Source organism: Globicephala melas, chromosome 3, assembly GCF_963455315.2.
Source record: "Globicephala melas chromosome 3, mGloMel1.2, whole genome shotgun sequence".
In the NCBI taxonomy this organism is placed as follows: Eukaryota; Metazoa; Chordata; class Mammalia; order Artiodactyla; family Delphinidae; genus Globicephala; species Globicephala melas.
Genome location: NC_083316.1, coordinates 14,801,692 through 14,822,358, shown reverse-complemented (window position 1 = coordinate 14,822,358; position 20,667 = coordinate 14,801,692).

Here is a 20,667-nt window from a genome sequence, read left to right as displayed (position 1 = left end):
AAGAAAGATGTTAGCTGTATAAATTTTGAAAGGAAAGAATAAATATTACATGAAAATCGTCTAACTAGAAGGCCAAAATGTATTAAGTGAAAAATATTAGAATAAGGTTTTACTAGGTTGCCAGATTTTTAAAAAGTAAATGCAAAAATCAATAGCACTTAATTTAGGTAACAATTATCAATTATATCATATTAAAATATTTTTAAACTCTATGTGAAATCTAAGGTTAGACCTAACATGAAATACACAGTTCCAAGACAAAAGGCAAAAAAAATAAATAAATAATGCAAAAGAATTTTGAATAAATGAAAGGATAGATTTTTGTACAGTGAAACACCCAATATTATGAAAATACCATTTGTCAAATATTTATATAAATTCAGTGTGGGTTCAATCAAAATTGCTGCTATATTTTCTAGAAATATTTTTATCTTTCTTGTTCTGAAGTTCACCTCCAATAGTAAATCATTGGCATTAGCAATAAAACACTGATTTTAAAAAAGGTTGTTTAAAACCTACATCAAATCATGGAAGGTGCCTCTTCAAATACTCCCATGGCTGGTTCTTGTTTAAATCTGAATTCTTTACCATGGTAAACAAGACTGTATTTTTCCATCTCCTGCATTTTCATCCAGTACTACACATTCCCTCAGAGCTGCAATCTCCTCTTCTCCTGTGGGTAACAAAATAATGACCCCCCAAAGAGGTCAATATCCTTATTCCTGGAATTTGTGGATATGTTCAGTTATGTGACAAAAGAGATTAAGATTGCAGATGGAATTAAGGTTGCTAATCAGCTGACCTTTTCAAGAAGCACCCTGTCTAAAGCAGCCTTGTGACAGTCCATCTTATTAGCTTTATAGAATTTAGCACAATTTGTAGTACATTTTTCCTTTATTTGCTTGTTACAATCCATCTTCTTAACTAAGTTCCATACAAGCAAGGGCCTTATCTTTCTTGCTCCATGCTACATTTCCAGATCCTCACACAGTGCTTAATACATGTAAAGAACTGAGTAAATGAATGAATATACTATGAAGTCACAATAATAAAATCATATGATAATGACACAAAATATGTAGAGATCAATAGATAAGAGCTCAGAGCCAGGAGAAAAGACTTATGAAACTACAGAATATAATAGAGATTTTATTTAAAATCTGTGAGTTAAACAGTGGAATAGCTAATGTATTGTGTATAGAAATTAAAGCAACCATCTTCTAAAGTTTTACATAATCTCTTGCTAAATCCAGATAAACTGAAGACGTAAGTGTAAAAACAAAAAGAATACTTTTATAACTTTAAAATGAAAAAGGCCTTTCTAATAATGACATGAAACCCAGAAACCATTAAGAGAGAAGATTGATTCATTTGAGAACCTAATAATTTAAATGCTCTAAGAGAAAATAGCCCCATAAAACAAATTAGAAAACTCCATAAACAAAATTATAAAACAGTGGAAGAAATTTTTCTGAATTCAGCAGAAATATATTAACAGTCCAGTTTTAAAAATGGAAAAGAACATGAACAATTCACAGGCTTTCTAATAAACATGAAAAGACCTGCAAAAAGCAATTCACAGAACTAGCCATTAAACAAATAGTAAGATGACAAACCTTAAATGATAAATAAATGTAGAACAATGAGATATTTTTCATGCATCAGAGTGGCAAAGATCAAAATATTTAACCAGTTGAATATAAGTGGGACAAAGAATTCTCAACTAATTAAAGAGGATCAATTGGTACAGCATATTTTTTTTTATATTAGAGTATAGTTGATTTACAATGTTGTGTTAGTTTCAGGTGTACAGCAAAGTGATTCAAAAGTGATTCAGATATATATATGTATATGTATAAATAGTATATATATATATATTCCTTTTCAGATTCTTTTCCCATATAGGTTATTACAGACTACTGAGTAGAGTTCCCTGATGCTATACAGTAGGCTCTTGTTGATTATCTATTTCATATATAGTAGTGTGTATATGTTAATCCTAAACTCCTAACTTATCCCTCCCACCCACATTTCATGTCTTCTCTTTGGATTAACAATTTCACTTTTAGTGATTGCATACAAATTTACAAATTTACTCAAAGTTATGGAAACAGAATACTCATACTCGTCACAGGAGTGCTTGTAATTACAAGAAGGAAGGAAGAGCAGAAAGGAAAAAGGAAGGGAAGAAGAGAGAAAGAAAGAAAGCTTAACATGCAATTACAGAGCAGCATATGTAGAATAAATTTTCCCAGGTTTTCATGCACATATATTGTATAAAAATCTGAAAGAACACATACCAAAATTTTAACCATGCTTGTATCTGGAGATTTGAAAAGGGAATCAAAAAGACTAGACTAAACATTCTTTTTATGAGTTTTTTTTTTTTTTCTGGCAATGCAACAGTCCATTACAAAACCTGTTTAATATACTATCTCTTTGAGTAGAGAAATTAGTGAATGATAATTATCAAATTTGCGACTGTGAAAACAGTGTAGGACTTCTGAAAATGGCAAAGGAGAATGACCACTAAATTTCCTTAGGAAACTCTATGGGCAACAACACTTCCACAAAAATACTCAATTTGGTATCTATTATACAGGAAATTAAGTTAAATTATTTTTTTCTATTTCATAATTGCCATTTTTCTATTTTTCAGATACACATTACTTCCTTTCCTCCACTCTAGTGCCCAAAATGTTTGGGGAAAAAGAGTCAGAATACCAGTCTCACCTTTAGCAAGGAGTTAACCTCATAGGTCAAAATCTAATAAGACAAATCCAACCTACACAAAACTGTTTTGAGGCATTTTTCATGTAAAAATAGTGAAATTGAAGCACATTAAACAAGTTCTCTCTGACGTTTAAAATATCCTAGGAACAAGTTGACAATCGTACATATTTAGTCCGGAAGCATAAAGAAACAGTCCCCATGCAACTAAACTTAGACCAGTGGGAGAAAAACACAGCAGACAAATTATCTCCCTCTCTTCCTCCAGAAGGACTGTCATGATACCCAGTAGATCATGCCATCTCTTCAACAAGAGTTCTGCCAAATCAAACATCACTGTCCTGATGCCAAACAATGGCTAGCTCAGTAAACACCCCCTCATCTTTGCTCTCTGCATTTCCTGTCTCACTCCCCTTTTGTCTCTCTTCTGTCTCTCTGAGACTACGCTCTCCATGAAAAGTCCTAATACTTAAACATTTGGCTAACACCCTGCTTTCTACAAAAGTATGTTGCCTTTCTAGAGATATGATATAAGATATACATCTGCATGGGTTTCTTCTGTTTAAGATGCAAAAACTAAATTTTCACTAATTAAACTAATTAAGCTATATTGAATTTTATTTCTATGTCTTAATTATCAAAATTCAGCTCTGTGTCCTTAGACAACCCAATTAATTGCTCTGGAACTTAATTTCCTAATTTATAAAATTCATTTTCTCCTTAGTAAACATTTATTTCACTTATGCTACGTCCCTGATGTTTTACTAAATACTATTAATGAAAAGATAAATATTACTAGTCAAGAAACTCAGTATTCTAGATAGACAAATACATCAGAAATCATGATACAATGTGCTAACCGTAGTGACAGAGTTATTTGAAAGATTATGGGTACAAGAGAAGGAGGATCTAATCCAGCCCTAGGGCTTTGAAAAGACTAAAATCTTCCTTGATGAATCAATATCTCTGAAGATTCTTAAAGGCTATGTAATGGCTGAGAAACCATGTTAGAAAGAGCAGTCTAGGCAAAGAGAATAGCATAAGAAAAAAGCCCCTGAAAATAATCTGTTTATGAAATATACAACATATTACTGAAAAAGAAAAGATGAGTAAGGAGGAGACAAAAGTAGACAAGGCTGGTTATACCTTTAAGAGCTTGGGCTCTACTGAAAATGTCAGGGAGGCAGTGAAGAATCCTAGGTAAAAGAATGACATGGTTGCGTTAACTGTTCTTGATAGTCTTTTCTAACTCAAATTCTATGATTCTATAACCCTGCATCCTCCTAATAAGATCAAGATTAAAAGTGGCATTTGGTTGAAGTTATAAAGATCCTATGGTAGTTTGCTAGTAACTGTGTATTAAATGAAAATCATTGTTTGGTAATGTAAAATCAATCCCATATGCCTGGTTTCATGAGACCACATCTGGAAGGCTGTTCTTACTTGGGGGCAATATATTTTAGGAAAAATGTTGTTAATCTGACAATATCCAAAAAGTGTCCAAGATTATGAAGGATTTAGAAAAACATTTCTGGAGAAGAAAGTACTTTCTGTCTTCAAATTTTAAACAGTTGTTATAAGAAAGAAAAAACAGACATAAGCTGTATAGCCTACAGATTAAAGATATATATGTAATCTCTGAGCAAGTTGTAAGAAGGAAATTCCAGTTTAGTATATGAAAACAAAATTTGACACAACTTATGTTTTTCAAGAGGGAATAAATTATCTCTTGACATACAACTTCAAGCAGAAGTTAAAAACTATCTCTTCTAAAACTGGTGCTACTCTCTGAACAGGACATGAAACAGTAACTTGCCTTCTCATCATAAAAACAGAACAAAACAAAACAAATCAAAACTTTGCCCTCTTACCATAGAAAACTGGGAAAAACATATGAAAGAGTTGAGTTTAGACACATATATTTGCCATGTATACGTGCATAAATCTCATACAAAATGGATGCACTATATTTTGCCAAGCATGTACTTTTTCATTATAGTTTTAGAATAAATGCATTGCTGTCAATTTAATTCTCTTTTTAAATATTCTGCTTGGAAAACTGTATTCATGTGAACAGACATAAAATTCACAAATTCTTTGAATTAATAAAAGGCAGGAAAAACAGGAAAACCCAAGTCCATATTCTGTGTGATTATCAATGGGAGACACGATATTGCTCAGAATTAAATAATTTTGTGTTACAAATCTCCAAATTCTTTTAACAATGATAAATGAGAAACAACAAAAAATTTTAGAAATTCTACGTAAGTGAGCCTTTGTAATCTCATATTTCTTAATCACGCTTACTAAAATTTTCTTTGTTCTTCTTAAAAGAACCTAATTTTGAACAGTGTAGCAAGAGGAGGAGAACTCACAATTACATTTATTATATATAATAACTTGAAATATTATTAACCTCTTTACATGGCTAATAGTACCAAGCTAAACTCTGTGATACTAGATAGACGTACTCAAAAAATACCCCTGTCCCTTTTACATTTCTAGAACACCTTCAAATATGGATTTTATGCTCTAAGGAGAGGAAGGGATTAATAAATACTGAGCACCCACATGGGTTCAAAACACATCATATGACAGATATAGTTTATCTGTAAACCAAGAAAACACATTCAGGTGAGCTTTATCTATATTTATTTAATACATTTGAAAATTTCTTATGATATCCTCATGGAAAAATGGAAATACATGCTGTGAATGGCAATATCACTGGGCAAGCATGTAATTGAATTAATGACCCTGTCCAAAGGTAATGATTGATTTAATATAAAAAGAGATTTCTTTAGATTCTCCTCAGTTGTGGCTGTGCATTTTGATCAATATTTTTGATTTAAATATTGCTGTCATGCTTATGGAATTTCAAGGTGGTGGGAGATACAAGGAATAGCTAATATAATGAATGGTAAGATGGCCTGAATTTATCAAGTACAACAAACTGAAAGCCGATGTAAATACCTATGTCTAGCTTTTTAATTGCCTGTGGCAATTAAAGGGAAGTTGGAACAAAAAAGTGGATGTGAAAAATTCTTAGTGGATTCAAATCCCATAGAGTTTGAATGGACTAGCTAAAGTACCCTTGAATTTTATTTAACTCAATCCAAACTGTTCATTTGATTTTCTGCAAGCTTATTATGAATCAACAGAGTGATATAGCTGCCCAAAATGTTAATGTCATCCTGAAATACATTAATTAAAATATTTGTTCAGAATATAAGAAGTAAGAATAAGTACAGTTTTATCTGCATTCTTCAGACAGTCCTGGGAGTTGTTTGTTCTACATGGGTGCCTCATTGTGAAACTAGAATGTATCTAGAAGGAAAAATCTACAAAGCTATACATATGTATTAAAAAGGCTGATAAACTGAGAATATTTATCCTGAAGAAGGAAACACTTAGTATGCCAGTTTGAGTCCCTCAAGAAGCAAGTGTCAAATGGGACTGGATATAAAAGACATTTATTGGAAAATGTCCATGAAGGTTAGAGGGAAGAGAGTGGGAGTGGGTAGGAAGAGTCTTAAGACTGACGTAGCACTGGCACACATGAAGGAAAGAAGAAAGGGAGGATTGTATAGGAAGAGCCTCAGAACACAGTTCACTTCTGAAAAAGTCTTGGCCAGATCTATGGAAAGTCCCTAAGGCAAACTTGGCTTCTAAAGGGCCAGAACAGTGTCATTCTAGTATTGCAGCTGTGTTCATTACCTGAGTGGGAGCAGACTAGAGATAGGATGTCCTCATGCCAGTGCCTCAGTGGATCCAAAAGGGCAGCCACTGGAGGCTGTCAATCAGGTCCACTTTTCCAGCAGATCTTCTGAAGGCACACCTCCGTGGCTTGGGGAGGCATATTAGCTATCTTTAGTTTTTCTAAAGAGCTGTAATATGGACAAAGGTCTAGATTTTTTTCTGTATGACTTCAAAGCAGAGATGGATAGAAACTCAAACTTCATCAAAATAAGAAAAATTCCTAATAATTAAGAGCTCAAAAATGTAATGAACAGTGTCTCAAGATGGTGAATAGTAGAGCCAGAAGTTAGACCAGAAGATCTGTGAAGTCCCTTCTCAAATCTTGAAGTCTAGTGAGACTTAGGAATAAAGGAACTAAGAATAGGAGAAGCTCAAACGATTAAGGAACATGGTTTGTTCAAATGGTTATAAGGAGACTGGATTAGGAAGCTTTTATTTTTTTCTTTTGTAATAACGGTGCATTTTGCATTTCAGAAGAAAATAGTAAGGGATATACTAAAACTCCACTGCCTCTTATTAGCATGAACTGATTTTTTTTCCTCTGCATTGGATTAGAATCAGAGAACCGTAAACTGGACTTAAGTCATAACCTTCTGAACACTGGTGTTCTGAAAAACATAGGTAACGTTTGTCTGCCCTTGATTTTTTTTAAAAGCATCCTTCTTTACTCTCCTTGTCAACACAGCATACGTCCAGGCAAAAGTGTATTTCTAGATTTCAGTCATGTACTAGTTCCGCTTCCTTTAAGGGATAAAAAATTAAAAAGCTTTTGCACTCAATATTTTCTCAGGCCAGTGAAAGAGTTACGTAAGCTAAAGTTAAGTCCTGAATATGAGAATTGAAAATCTGGCTACCAGCCCAGAGTCCATTTCCAAAAAGCAGCAGCTATCCCTAGCTTGTACAAAGGAGGTGGTTGCCCTAGCAACAGTAGCTAAAAAAGAAAATATGGCCGACAGGTACACACACAGATTGCTCCAGAAACAGGAAAGCAGCTCAGCTCCCACCGCCATCAGTGTTAAGGAGTCACTTTGCAGATCTCGAGTTTTAAAGGGGAAGTCTAATTTCCAATAGCAGATATTTTCCCTGTGATGTTTATTTAGGTCGTGATCAACGTATTTCCTAATTCGCCATTTTATAGCAGTGGATGAGAATGCATACGCCCCCCGACCTAAACACGACCACTACAAATGATTGTCAAGATACATCAGCTTACTCAAAAGGCCTCTTTCAAGAAAGATTTGCTCAAAATAAAATTGATTTCTTTTCCAAAGTCTTGAATTGAATTATTTAATTATGTTCCAGTTCCTTTTTTATTCTTCTGCAGAACTGTGACTTGCATATGAAACATTCAAACTTCTCAAGAGTCTCCATTTTTTTACATAATTATTTATAATGTACGCTGTCATCTTTTTATCAAGAACTTAACCTTATCAGCATGTTGTGTGTACTAATTTTTTTATTTGAATATTTCCTGATAAAATATTTTGTGGAATTAACCTTAGAGATTTGTGTGAGAGACTCTAAAATAGTAGTGGTGGTGAATACTGTTTCCTTGATTATAAAGGATGGATGCATTTTTCCTGGAAAGCTTGCAAATGTTGCTTACTAGAGTATCAGTTTCTCTAAATGTATACTTCAGGTTGATCTATTTATAGTTTTACCATAATTTATGAGTACAGTGTTGAGTTATTCAATCATACAGCAATCAGAACCTGAGCAAAAAGGGCATAAGCCAGCGCTTAGTGAACCAGTTTGTAATAATACGCTTTCACTCCCCACTCCCATTCCAAAATAGCCAGTTCCACTTTCAAAAAAGTATATGATACAAAGAATAAAGACCTATACTCTTTTAAGACACCAGGATCCCAATCCTCATGTTTCTCTTGGCCTATGAAAGAGCTTTAGTAAGGCCCTTAGCCTCCTGAGGTCCCAGAGACAGCATGATGCACTCTGTGTAAATAACCTCTAAGGTTCTTCTTGGCTGTACTGTTCCATGAAAATGAGCCATCACCTACTGTGAGCACAAAGGTTCTGTTTGAGCTGGCTCATTCTATTTTGATTAGAGCTTCTTTATCAAGTTTCTTTACAAGTTTTCTCTGCATTAACACTCCTAATTTTCCTCAGTAAATTAAATACTACCAGCTTAAAAATTCTAGGTAAATATTCACTGTGCACAGTTAATGAAGGACTACAGTAGACACTACTCAGAGATATTCTGATGCATTTGGATCATCTGCTCCTTGGATCAGAGTATGAAATTCATGGGACAAATGTAAAAACACAAAGGAAGAGTGTATCGACTGTTTCTTTTTTTTTAACATCTTTATTGGAGTATAACTGCTTTACAATATTGTGTTAGTTTCTGCTGTATAACAAAGTGAATCAGCTATACACATACACATATCCCCATATCTCTTCCCTCTTGCATCTCCCTCCCACCCTCCCTATCCCACCCCTCTAGGTGGTCACAAAGCATGGAGCTGATCTCCCTGTGCTATGCGGCTGCTTCCCACTAGCTATCTGTTTTACATTTGGTAGTGAATATATGTCAGCAATTACTTCTTAAGAATGTAGAATAACAAAGGTAGGGTAGGTCAGAAATAGACATATCTAGTTTTCCTTGGCATAGAGGCATGGTAGGGTAATTTCAGGGTTATCTATGATTAACTCTTTAATACGATATTTCTAAAATCTAACCAGAACCCTTTTAAAGGAAAAAAATATTAACCCATCTATCCACTGTTGATTTGTGTTACTTTGACATTTATACTTATAAATGTGTACAAATATAAAACTAGGTATAAACATCTTATGCTCAGAGGACTTAGCCATAGAAACAGATTAAATAGGAACCAAATGATAGAGCCAATAAAATAAAATCGATGTTATTAATCTAATGTGATGAATCATCTTGAAACTTAATCTGTTTGAAATTTGAATATTGTACTGACTGCCACAGCATGGTTTTAAAAGCATTTGGCTGTAAAATGGATGGCTAGTGGGAAGCTGCTGCATAGCACAGGGAGATCAGCTTGATGCTTTGTGATGACCTAGAGGGGTGGGATAGGGAGGGTGGGAGGGAGGCTCGAGAGAGAGGGGATATGGGGATATATATACACTTATAGCTGTTTCACTTTGTTGTACAACGTGATCCAAGCATCAAAAAACATGAGAAGCAGTTCTAGTGCAGCCATCGATGGGATTCAACACATGATCATGGAATCCAACCTTACTTTTCTCTCTGCGATCATCAAAATAAAAACAAATTCAATACATTATTGTAGAATATTCACAAAGCTTCAGTTGGAGAAACAGAAATCTAGTAGATAATTATGTCCAAAATAAATTATCTTGGTTTCAAAAATTAGTTAATAAATATAGTTTATTAGTTTTTTAATTAATAAAAATAGTTAATTTTGGTTTAAAAAAGTTCTTGATTTCCAAGGTAAGTAGCCTCAAAAACCCAATCTCTTTATGCATTTGCACAGTTGATTGAATAACCAACCAAGCAGCATTCTACCTCCTTTCTCCATAACTATCCTACTTTTACAGTCTGAAAAAAGCCAAATTCTTACTTTCATAGACTTCCTTCCAGGTAGGGGTGGGAACATGATTTTACTGGGGCCAATGAAATAAAAATGGAGGACTGCTTTCAATTTTGGAAAGTGGGAAAGTGTTTTGTTTTCCTGATAAAAGTGACAGGTATGAAATTATAAATTGCTTGTACTCCCTCTTCCCTTTTGCTCCTGCTTTGAATATAGCATTTTTGTTGTTGTTGTTGTTTTTTTTAGTTTTTTGATTTCTGGAGCAATATCAGACACCTCATAACCATGAGGGGCCAGGACATTAAGTGTAGTAGAAAAGAAAGTTAAGAAGAACCTGTGTCCTTGGTGATTTATAGATGTTTTTTTCTAAATTTATTAGTAGGTAATATAAATCCATATAGTTTAAGCCATGGTTAAGCCACTGTGTCTTGTAGCCAGAAGCATTTCTGATATAGAGATCCAATATTATTTTCCAAATCACCAAATTTTTTATTGATGAAAAATAATCGTGAGCATGGAGTTGGAAACTTGGTGAAATATATTCCATTTACTCCACATGGTATTCCACATTACATTTTATGTTTTATGTTCCAAAATTTCAAAGTTTATTTGTTGTCCTTTGTTCTGATATTAACTACCTGAACTCATGTATAATATTGATGCTAACTTGCAATAGGAAACATGGCTCTTTTTTACAGAGGTGTTGAAATGGTTTATAGTGCTTGATCTTGTCCCTGAGTATGCTGCCACCCCCAACCTACAGTATTTTCTATTCTATCTTAACACAATTGCCTTCTTCCATGTCTTAGATATGACATACTGCCTCCTACTTGGATTTTGCATGGTGTGCCCCTTACAACCCATTCTTCCTACCTCTCCTTTAGCTCCAATTTACCCTTCAGATCTAACCTAACACTTCAGTCCTCAAGAACATTTCTTGGACTCCCCCAGCATAAGCCAGGTTATTTGCTCTAATTCACAGGAAGCCTTTCCTTCCGAGGACTTTTATTAACCTGAAATGACACAATTATTACTATATTTGAGTCACAATTTCCCCTACCAGTCTCTTTGCCTGAAACTCCATGTGCTTTATGCTCACTAATGCATCTCTGTACCTAGCACAGTGTTAGGTACCTGGTAGGTACATAATAAATATTTGTCAGATCAGTGAATAATTTAATGAATGAATAAATAAGTGAATGGAAAATGGGAATAATTTAACAATATTTCAAAGGCGACAAATATTGAGAACTGATAACTTCTGTTGGTTATAAAAAAAATCTTGTATTTCAATGTGTGCATTAAGACTACTAAGCTTCAGATCAATTATATGGAAATATAGATTCCTATTCATTTGATAATCCAGTGTTAGTGCTTTGGAAATTCAGCAAGATACATAAATGAAATTACGATTCTGTATATTAATGTAGAGAAAATGAGGTTTTCTGTGAAGCATATTAAGTTATCTATTATTTACAGGTTAAATTTCTCTTTTTCTCACTGTCTTTTGCTAGAGGTAATCATGTTTCTGATTTACCTTTTTAAAGGTTTATGCATCATGAAATAATAGTTAAATATTCTGTGTAAGATAATTCAGATGCCACAGGAAGTTTTATTTCCATTGAAAATCTGAATACCTTGGAAGAATGATAGTTTAAAAATTTATAGTTACCAAGGCAAAAACATCTCATTATAATACATTCTTTTGTAAATTCTCAAATGTAACTTTTCTTCCATTATATATCAGTTTGCAAGTGTTAAATGAAAGTCGAATATATCACTGTCTAACGTTTCCCACTTTACAGATGACTTAAAGAACCTTTACCTAAATCTTGGAATGAAGAGAATGTGATTACTTGTTCTAATCTCTTCTTAATGCAGAAATCAGAAAGAATAGGAGGTAAACTATAAAAGATGAAGAACAAAAAAGTTAAGATATAAAACTTCAAGGAAAAAATTCTTGCAAACTATGTAGTTTTAAACGATTAATTTATATTCTGTTCAATATTAAACTATTTTGGGAGTTAGTCCAAAGGCGTGTGAAGAAAATATTAGGCATGATAAATGATACAGAGAAAAAGAGAACACAGCCACTTTAAAAATTAATTTAAATAATTCATTAAATAATTCATTCATTTACCTTTAAATGAATTTGATATTGGCTTAGTTTAGTGATGTTAAATATGACCACATTTAGGGACCATACTGAAAGCTAATAAATATTATGTTCATTTAGACTTTATTCTATTGTCCTGATTTTAAAGATCATCAAATCAGCCATATATTTTTGTTGTAAGAAACAATCCATCATTTCAAATTGAGCAGATATCCCCATATTAACAAAATTAACTTATTTCAATACTAAATTTCAAATTGTGAAAATACTAACTCTTACCACCAAAGTAAAAGAATTGTTCCATCAAAATAAATAACCATTAACTCAGAGTAAGTCAAAAATACATATTGACTTGTTAGAAAGTTGAATTGTTAGGACATGTTATCCAATGACATGTTATAAGTGGAGCTGAGGGAAGAAGTTACCCTTGTGAACATGAGTGTCATGAGATTTATTATGGAAAAAAATAGTAGGTTTCCAAGAGGACTAGGTTTGATATGAAGAGCATGGGGCTTATGAGCTGGATGATCAGGAAAAAGAACTCATATTCATCCAATCCAGTTGCAAGCCAACCATCCCATTGGCATTCTACTCATATAAAAGGTTTTCTATCACTATTATAGGACATCTGTAGTCAGATAAAAACATGGCACATTTAAGAAACTAAAAGAAGGCCCATGTGTCTGGAGGTGAGAGGCAGAGGAAGGAAAAAGCATTAAATGAGAAGAGAAAGTACAGTGGACTCCAGATTTTTCAGGACTTTGTAGGCCGATGTCTACTCTTTTGATGCTAAGAGTAGTGAGATGATGTTGAAAGGATTTAAAAAGGGAAAATGACTCAATTAAATTGTATTTCTAAGAGATCATCTGTGCAATTACCATACTATTCAACAAGTACACTCTTGGGCATTATCCTAGAAAAATTAAAACCTGTACAAGAACATTCATAGCAGGTTTACTTACAATAGCCAAAAGCTAAAAACAGAATAGATGGCCCTCAGTGAGTGAATGAATAAGCAGATTGTGGTCCATCCATACCGTGGAATACCATGGAACACCATGGAATATTATGGAATACTACTCAGCAATAAAAAGAGATATCTATTGATTCATGTAATAACTTGGATGAATCTCAAGGAAATTATGCTAAGTGAAAAAGCCAATCTCAAAAGATTTACTATTGTATGATTCAATTTACATAACTTAAAATGACAAAATTATAGAAATGGAGAACAGATTAGAGGTTGCTGGGGTTTAGGGTTAGGGAAGGAGTGGGTAATGGGAAATAGGTGAGTGGTTATAAAAGAATGAAGAGAGAGATCATTGTGGTGATGAAACTGCTCTGTATCTTCAATATGATGGTGGGTACAGGAACCTACAAATTCATATCTATGCATATAATAAAATTGCATAGAACTAAATACACATGCACACACTTACACTAATAAGAGAAAAACTGGGAAAATCTGAATAAGAGTGGTGGGTTTTATCAATGTCAATACCTTCATTCTGATGTTGTAGTACATTTTGCAAGTTTGGCAAGTTACCATTGTAAGAAAGTACGTTAAGGGTGTATGGGATCTCTCTGTATTATTTTTTACAACCACATGTGAATTTACAATTATTTAAAAAAAATAATTTTTGAAAATATGCCCTGGTTACAGTGATTACAATGGGCAAGAAAGGATGGTAAGAGAAGAGTTGGGAGGCTTCTTCATTTGTTCAGTATCCTCCACGTCGCATGCTGGTGAAAAAGATTCCCTCCAAATACTTGGATTTAGAGTGTACTAATCTCATAGGCTTGTGACCTTGTATTTTGTTGTTTCTGTTTACCTTCTTTAGCTCCTTGATAAGAGATAGTAAATTTATTAAGACCAATGATTGTGTCTTATCGAAGTGTATAACTCCTATGACAGCCGGCAGCAGGGCTTAGATATTAGATATCAGTTCTATATTTTTTAATAAATTACTGGATGCATGTGCACATGCTAGGAGTCCACGACCCTTCATAACAATTTGGTTTTGCTATAATTAACTGTGCCAGAAAAAAAAAAAAAGTGACAGAAGAGAGGAAGACCATTGTTCCTGCTCTTAGGTATGAATAGTGTTCAGTGGGTCACTGAAGTGTTTATTTAGAACACAGTTCATTGAATCTACAGTTAAAAGTGTGTCCTATAGAAGCTCTGTCATCTATCTCCCTCATTTTTACAGAGCAGAAATGTCATGTGACATTCCTGAAGACCCAGGGGCCAAAGGTGGCCAAGAAGCAGATAGTGATTGGGTAGCATAAGAGTCGATTTACTTTGAAGCACATCGGGTTAGGAGAAGCTCACCTCAGTTAGGGATTAAAGTTGTTTCTAGCTGACTGAAAGCAGATCACTCAGTTGGCATCTTGTGGAACAAGTCACTATGTATTTATTAGCAGATCAGTGATGGGTTCCACGGTGTCTGAAGGCCTTTCTACAAAGCCCTGATAAAACCAGAGAAGCCAAAGAAATCACTGCATTCCCCACATACTTGAATGGCCGTCATTCTCCCTCAAAACCCATTTTGAGAAAAAATATATAACAACAGTAAATTTCTTATCTATAAAAAGCACAGTATTCTTATCTTAACATAAACATAAAGGATGTTTGAGAGATGCAATGTTACACATGCTGTGGGCAACTAAGAAAACCATAACAGAATTATTAAGAAAACATTCAAGGACAATATCAGAATATAGTGGGATATTGTTACATATACCAGTGGCTTTCAACCAGGTTGCAAGTTAGAATCACTTAAGGGTTTTAAAAATATCAGTATCCAAATACAAACCCCTAAATTGAATCAGAATATTTGGAATGGGCCCTTGATTATTTGTCATTTATTATAATTGTTGTTGTTGTGATTATTAAAGTACCTCAGGGATTTCTCACACGCAGACAAGTTTGGGAACCACTGACATGAACCAAAGGCAAAAATCATACACTCAAAAATGCTGCATCCTGTCCCAAAAGACATTTTTGTCCATTTATCTTACTGTCTCTCTCATCTTTCCTAAATAATAAGCTTCCTGTAAATCAAATTTCATGAGTTGTTTTCTTCTGTTCTTGCCTAGAATTCCAGAAATTCAAGATGAAGGAGAATAGATCTCAATCTACAATTGTTATTTTACACAAGACACAGAAATTATTATAAATATAAATATTCCACTTGAGGCTGTGTCATCAGATGCATGAATAGAAAAAGTAACATAGCACTTTTTTTCCTGTTCATAATCCTAGACCCCAAAGTGAATAAATCCCTTCAAATGGACCTGATTCCAAGGTGATAACGTATTCATAAAGCTAGACCTCATGTTGTTCCTCTTCTTTTGAAAATGGTTCTAAACTCAGACTATTTAAGGAGGTACTGGGTTTGCTTTCCATGTAATGTAAATAATGATGTTTCATAACATCTCCAGATTATATTACAAAAATCACTCCATCAAACAGTGTCTTGAATAGGGTTGCCTCTAAACAGGAAAGGGACCAAAACTTTGAAACAAAGGAATGCATCAACATTATGACATGGTGAAGCCATGACCAAGAACAGAACACTCCCAAGATAAAAGGAAAAATGACACCTTTGAATCACTAAATATCAGATGCATTCTGAGTAGCACCAAATATCTAGGATGTAAAATGGACTTGTGCCCTGAGGAATCACTGCCAAGGTTAGCTTTTTATTCCTTCTCTGTTATTTGGGAAAGCTTTGAGGTATACGAGATTGAAGGTAGACTGAATAAACTTAGTGGCAATAAAATAAGAAAAAGCTTAGAAAATTTTTATACCTTTGATATGTCTGCATTCCTCCCTTGAAAGCATGACTCATAGTTAAAAGCTAATTCATTCAGTATCTCTTGAGTCCTGAATAAGTCCTTTGGGAGTATGGAGAGTACAGAGATGATATACAAAGATTTTGTGACCTTAAACAGCTCATACTCTAGTGAAGAAATGAGAAAGTAATAATTATGAGTGTATCTGTATGATTAAACCTTGTATATAGAAGTAAGACTAGAGGTTTCCAACTGACAGCCCCAGTGGAATGAGGAGGTAAGGGCCATGAAACTCGAGAGTCTTGGAATTGCCTCAGCCATTCCTGTGATGTCATTTACCCCTGACTGATTCCAGTCAATGTTACAGAGTTCCATTTTATGTCACAGAAGTCTCTCACCAGATGCCAAAGATGGGACAGAAAACTTGCCTGTATTGTATGAGTTCTGTCAATAAAATGCTGGTCAGAGCAATTCAAAAAGGAATAAAGTCCCACGTGCAAGTTAATTTCTGGAGACTGGAAGTTAAGCTACAAAATCTCGTCCCATGCCTTGTCCAAGAATTCTGCCTTTGAATTGATTTGCACTATTATAAAAAAAGAAGTGTGCTTAAAATTTAGATTTAAAACAGCATCAAAATAAATCTGAACCCCAGAAATGTTGATTTCCAGTGGGGGTGGCAGGTGCCTGCTGACTTTTGTGACTGAAGCTGGCTGCTCTTCTGGTTGGTGGTGTGGCCTCTGGTTGGCATCATGCAACTTGATTGTACATCTTACAAAAATACTCGACAGAGATGGGCAGGCACCAGTGCGGAGAAGCATCTGATTAAGGGCAGGGTCTTAGAGGGATCTAGTACAATCACTCCCTTCAACAGGATCCCTCAGGAAGAAATGTTTCCTACACACCTCGCCACTTGGAGTTGATGGATAGGTCAACAGTTTAAAAGTTTGCTTTCCAGCAGGTAAGTTATTAAAATGTAATGTTGGGAGCATTAGGGCAGGATTATCTCAGTGAGAGAAGTAGCCATACATTCATAACAAAGTAAATCATTCCAAAAGAATCATTGTTTAAATTGATGTATGTAGCACAGGCAGAAGGGAGCACCAGAATTGAGATAAACCAAAATTATAACTGCAAATATCCACTCTGTGATGCATCAGAGATTTGGGCAAAAACTGGAGAGTGTGTGGTAGAGACAGTGGTCACCCGTATAATACACTGAGAAGGATTCAGGATGAGGAGTGAGTAGTCGCTGAAAGAATCTACTTGGAAACCCTTTCCAATATGTTTCTTGATCTACAAGTTCATTACTCTACAACAGCATTTACCCTGCTGGGATCATTGATGTCTTGTCAATGTGCCCCACAAAGTTTAGCTCAACAGGAGAGGAACAGTGGGTTCACCTCTCAGTGCCCAACACTTAACAGAGTACCGACCATGGAGAAGACCACAAATGGTTGCTGAAAGCATGTTGAATGAACTAGGGCATTAGCATGCTATTTGGAGCACAAAAGTAGTATTTTAATTCAGTCTAGATAACTGCAAGAAAATGACAGAAGCCAATATATTTAAATAAAGGTATTTCTGAAAATGCAAATAATACTTTTATACAAAATTCTTTTTCAGATTGTAAATAATTACCTTATTCTTGGAAAAATTTTCAAACATGAAACCGATGCTGGAAATAGGAGGGAAAAAAGCAAATCCAATTTGCTTGCAACAAATTAAAGTATGCATTTTCTTCTTTGCCAAATCCCCATATTCTAGGAGAGTAATAACTTTGCTCTTCCTGCATGTTTTTGATCCTCTAGTAACGTGTTTGTTAACCTTTAACCTTAGCAGGGGTCAATCACAATATGCTTAACAAAGAACCATCCCTTTGCCTATACACCAAGGAAAACATTTGCGCTGTTTTATTGAACACTAAGAACTGTACCTTTTAAACATTGCCTATTCATGGTGTGGTCATACCTTAAAATGTTCTGGTACCTGTCAAAGAACTATTTATTTGAAAATTTCAGCTCCAGCTTTGAAATATCAGAATACAGAATCAAAATCTGTAGACAATGAGAAATTAGAGTGAATCTAATTGCATTAAGGTTTGTCCATAATCAAAACATGAGCCTAATCTCTTACAGAGATCCTAGTGTTCTTCAACTGAAAAGAACAAGTAAAATAGTTAACGGATAGGCATTTAAAGTTCCATTTTAATCAGTTTCTCTAGTATTTATAGAAAGACAATTTTTAAAAGTGTGAAAGGGAGCTTCCTTGGTGGCGCAGTGGTTGAGAGTCAACCTGCCGATGCAGGGGACACGGGTTCGTGCCCCGGTCCGGGAAGATCCCACATGCCGCGGAGCGGCTGGGCCCGTGAGCCATGGACGCTGAGCCTGCGCGTCCGGAGCCTGTGCTCCACAATGGAAGAGGCCACAGCAGTGAGAGGCCCGCGTACCGCAAAAAAAAAAAAAAAAAAAAAAAAAAGTGTCAAAAGAATTGCCATGTATGATGAAGCTATTTCTCTTAATAAATATGTACAAAAGCTTCAGCACTATAGTGAATTAAGCAGAACCTGGAATTGCATTTTACTTGTGAAGAAATGCAAAGTAATAGAACAAGAAGCCCTCCAAGAGATTTAATTGGAATGTTTTAATATTCCATATGTATTTTTTCTCCACAGTCTTTCAATGCTCAGAAAGGACATTGTTAGTATTACTCCAGAACTGTATGTAGAGACACTACAGCACAGTGGAAAAGCATGGATTTAGAATGAGTTGGAACTCAATATGAATACCCACCCCACTACTTTTAGCAAGTTATGTAATCCACTTGAGGCTCAGTCTATTCAACTGTAACATAGGATGAATGATACCCACCTCCTTGAGTTGACAGGAGGAGGAAAGCAAGTGGGAAAACATCAAATTCCTGGTACAAGGTAGGTGCTGGAGAAATGTATCTGTTTGGGAGGTTTACCAATTTTTTTAAATGAAGATTTCGGATACAAAAGAACAGCACACAAAGGAGTAGAGGAAAGACATAGATTGCAAAATAGAAGAAAACTGTGCTGAGGTCTAAATGTCACTTGTGGATAAAAATCTGTGTTGGTTTCCGATGCCGTTATCATAGTGCGCAATCAGCCGTCAGCATCAGTCCCCTTAGCCCTTTGGCATTCAGAAAATGATCACTTAGCCCCTGAATTTATGCTTTGATGGATCTGACAAAGCCTTTGCTAAATTGATGCCCTTTCATGTGCCGTTGTCTCTGCAGAGTGAGAAAACCCTGATAGAAATAATAGCTGGAATAATTCGGGAAAATAGCCTTTCATTCACTGCCTTTTGGACTGAATTCAGAGTATCTGTATTTTTACATTTATTGCCTTAGACAAACTCCACTTGAGATTGAAAATGTTTCCCATTTTTTTATTAGCTATCATTAGCATTCCCCTCACTTAGCTGTTATTTATGTGCCTTCAAGGTTTGAACCTCAGTTTTTCAAACATTTGGAAAATGTACTGTCTAAATAAACAATATGGTAAGAGTATCTGTTGAATTCCACTAATCCCATCATCTTGACAAGGAACATTTTTTTAAAAAAAAAGAAAAAAAAAGAAAATTTCTCATGTTCCTGCCCAGAGGAGCACTAATGGGTTATAAACCCTTTCAGAGTCATAGAGCAGAGAGAAAAATGGTTGCCTTGGTAACAAGGCAGACCAATCAGCCACATACACTCTCCCCAGAGCATCTAATTTATTCAGCAAATGCAGGCTAGAACAGGTGGCAAACCTAAATGATGCCAAAAAGCTTTAGCTCTCGAACATACTTACCCTCCACAATTTCTTATACGCAAAGTTTCATTCTTGTCCCTCATAAAGGAAGAGTTAACAAGGTGCATTTCAGCATGGAATACAACACATTAGTAGTCAGCAGAGCTATCTGCATTTGTCGCTTTTGAATTTTCTGGCAAAAATAAAGGTATGTGATTTCAAGAAATGATTGCTACTGACAACTTAATTCTACTAGTTACTTTGAAAAATGGAGGTCATGCTAACTCCTATTATAAAATTCTATTACTTGTATTTCAATAAATGAAATGTTACTGTGAATTTTAATAGCAAGACAGTTTATCTCTAGATTTCACAATTCTTGCTTTCAGATAATAAACAGTCACAGAAATTTCAATTCCTTAAGCCATCTGAAAGCACATAGGTGTTTGTAAATAATTCTCAATTGTAAAAGGAGAAAAGAGGGAAAAATACCAGACTAGTTAAAGCTCTATTTATTATAGCATTAAATAATCCTATTAGCTATATCTAATAGGATTATATCTATCTGGAAAATAATAAGGCATAAACTTTTTTCATACTATATAAGGACTTCTATAATCCAGGTCCACTTTCTTTTTCCAACCTCATCTCCAAACACACTCTCAAATACATCCTGATCTCCAATCAACGGAACACCAATGAAATCTGCTCTTCACATTTCTGCACGTTGCATTTGCTGTTGTCTCTGTCTTAGAATGTCTTTCCAGCCCTGGACTCTCTGCTCAATGTTTATCTATCCTTCAAAGCTAAGATCAAGCATTTTCTCTCCCCAAAAGCCTTTCCTCACCTCCCCAGGAAGAACTACAAGCATCCTGCTGTGCTTCCTCTACAAGTAATGCCATTTTTTGTATCTGTAGCTACCGTCTTCCTCAGATTGAGTCTTCCAGACCTTAAATGTAGGGACT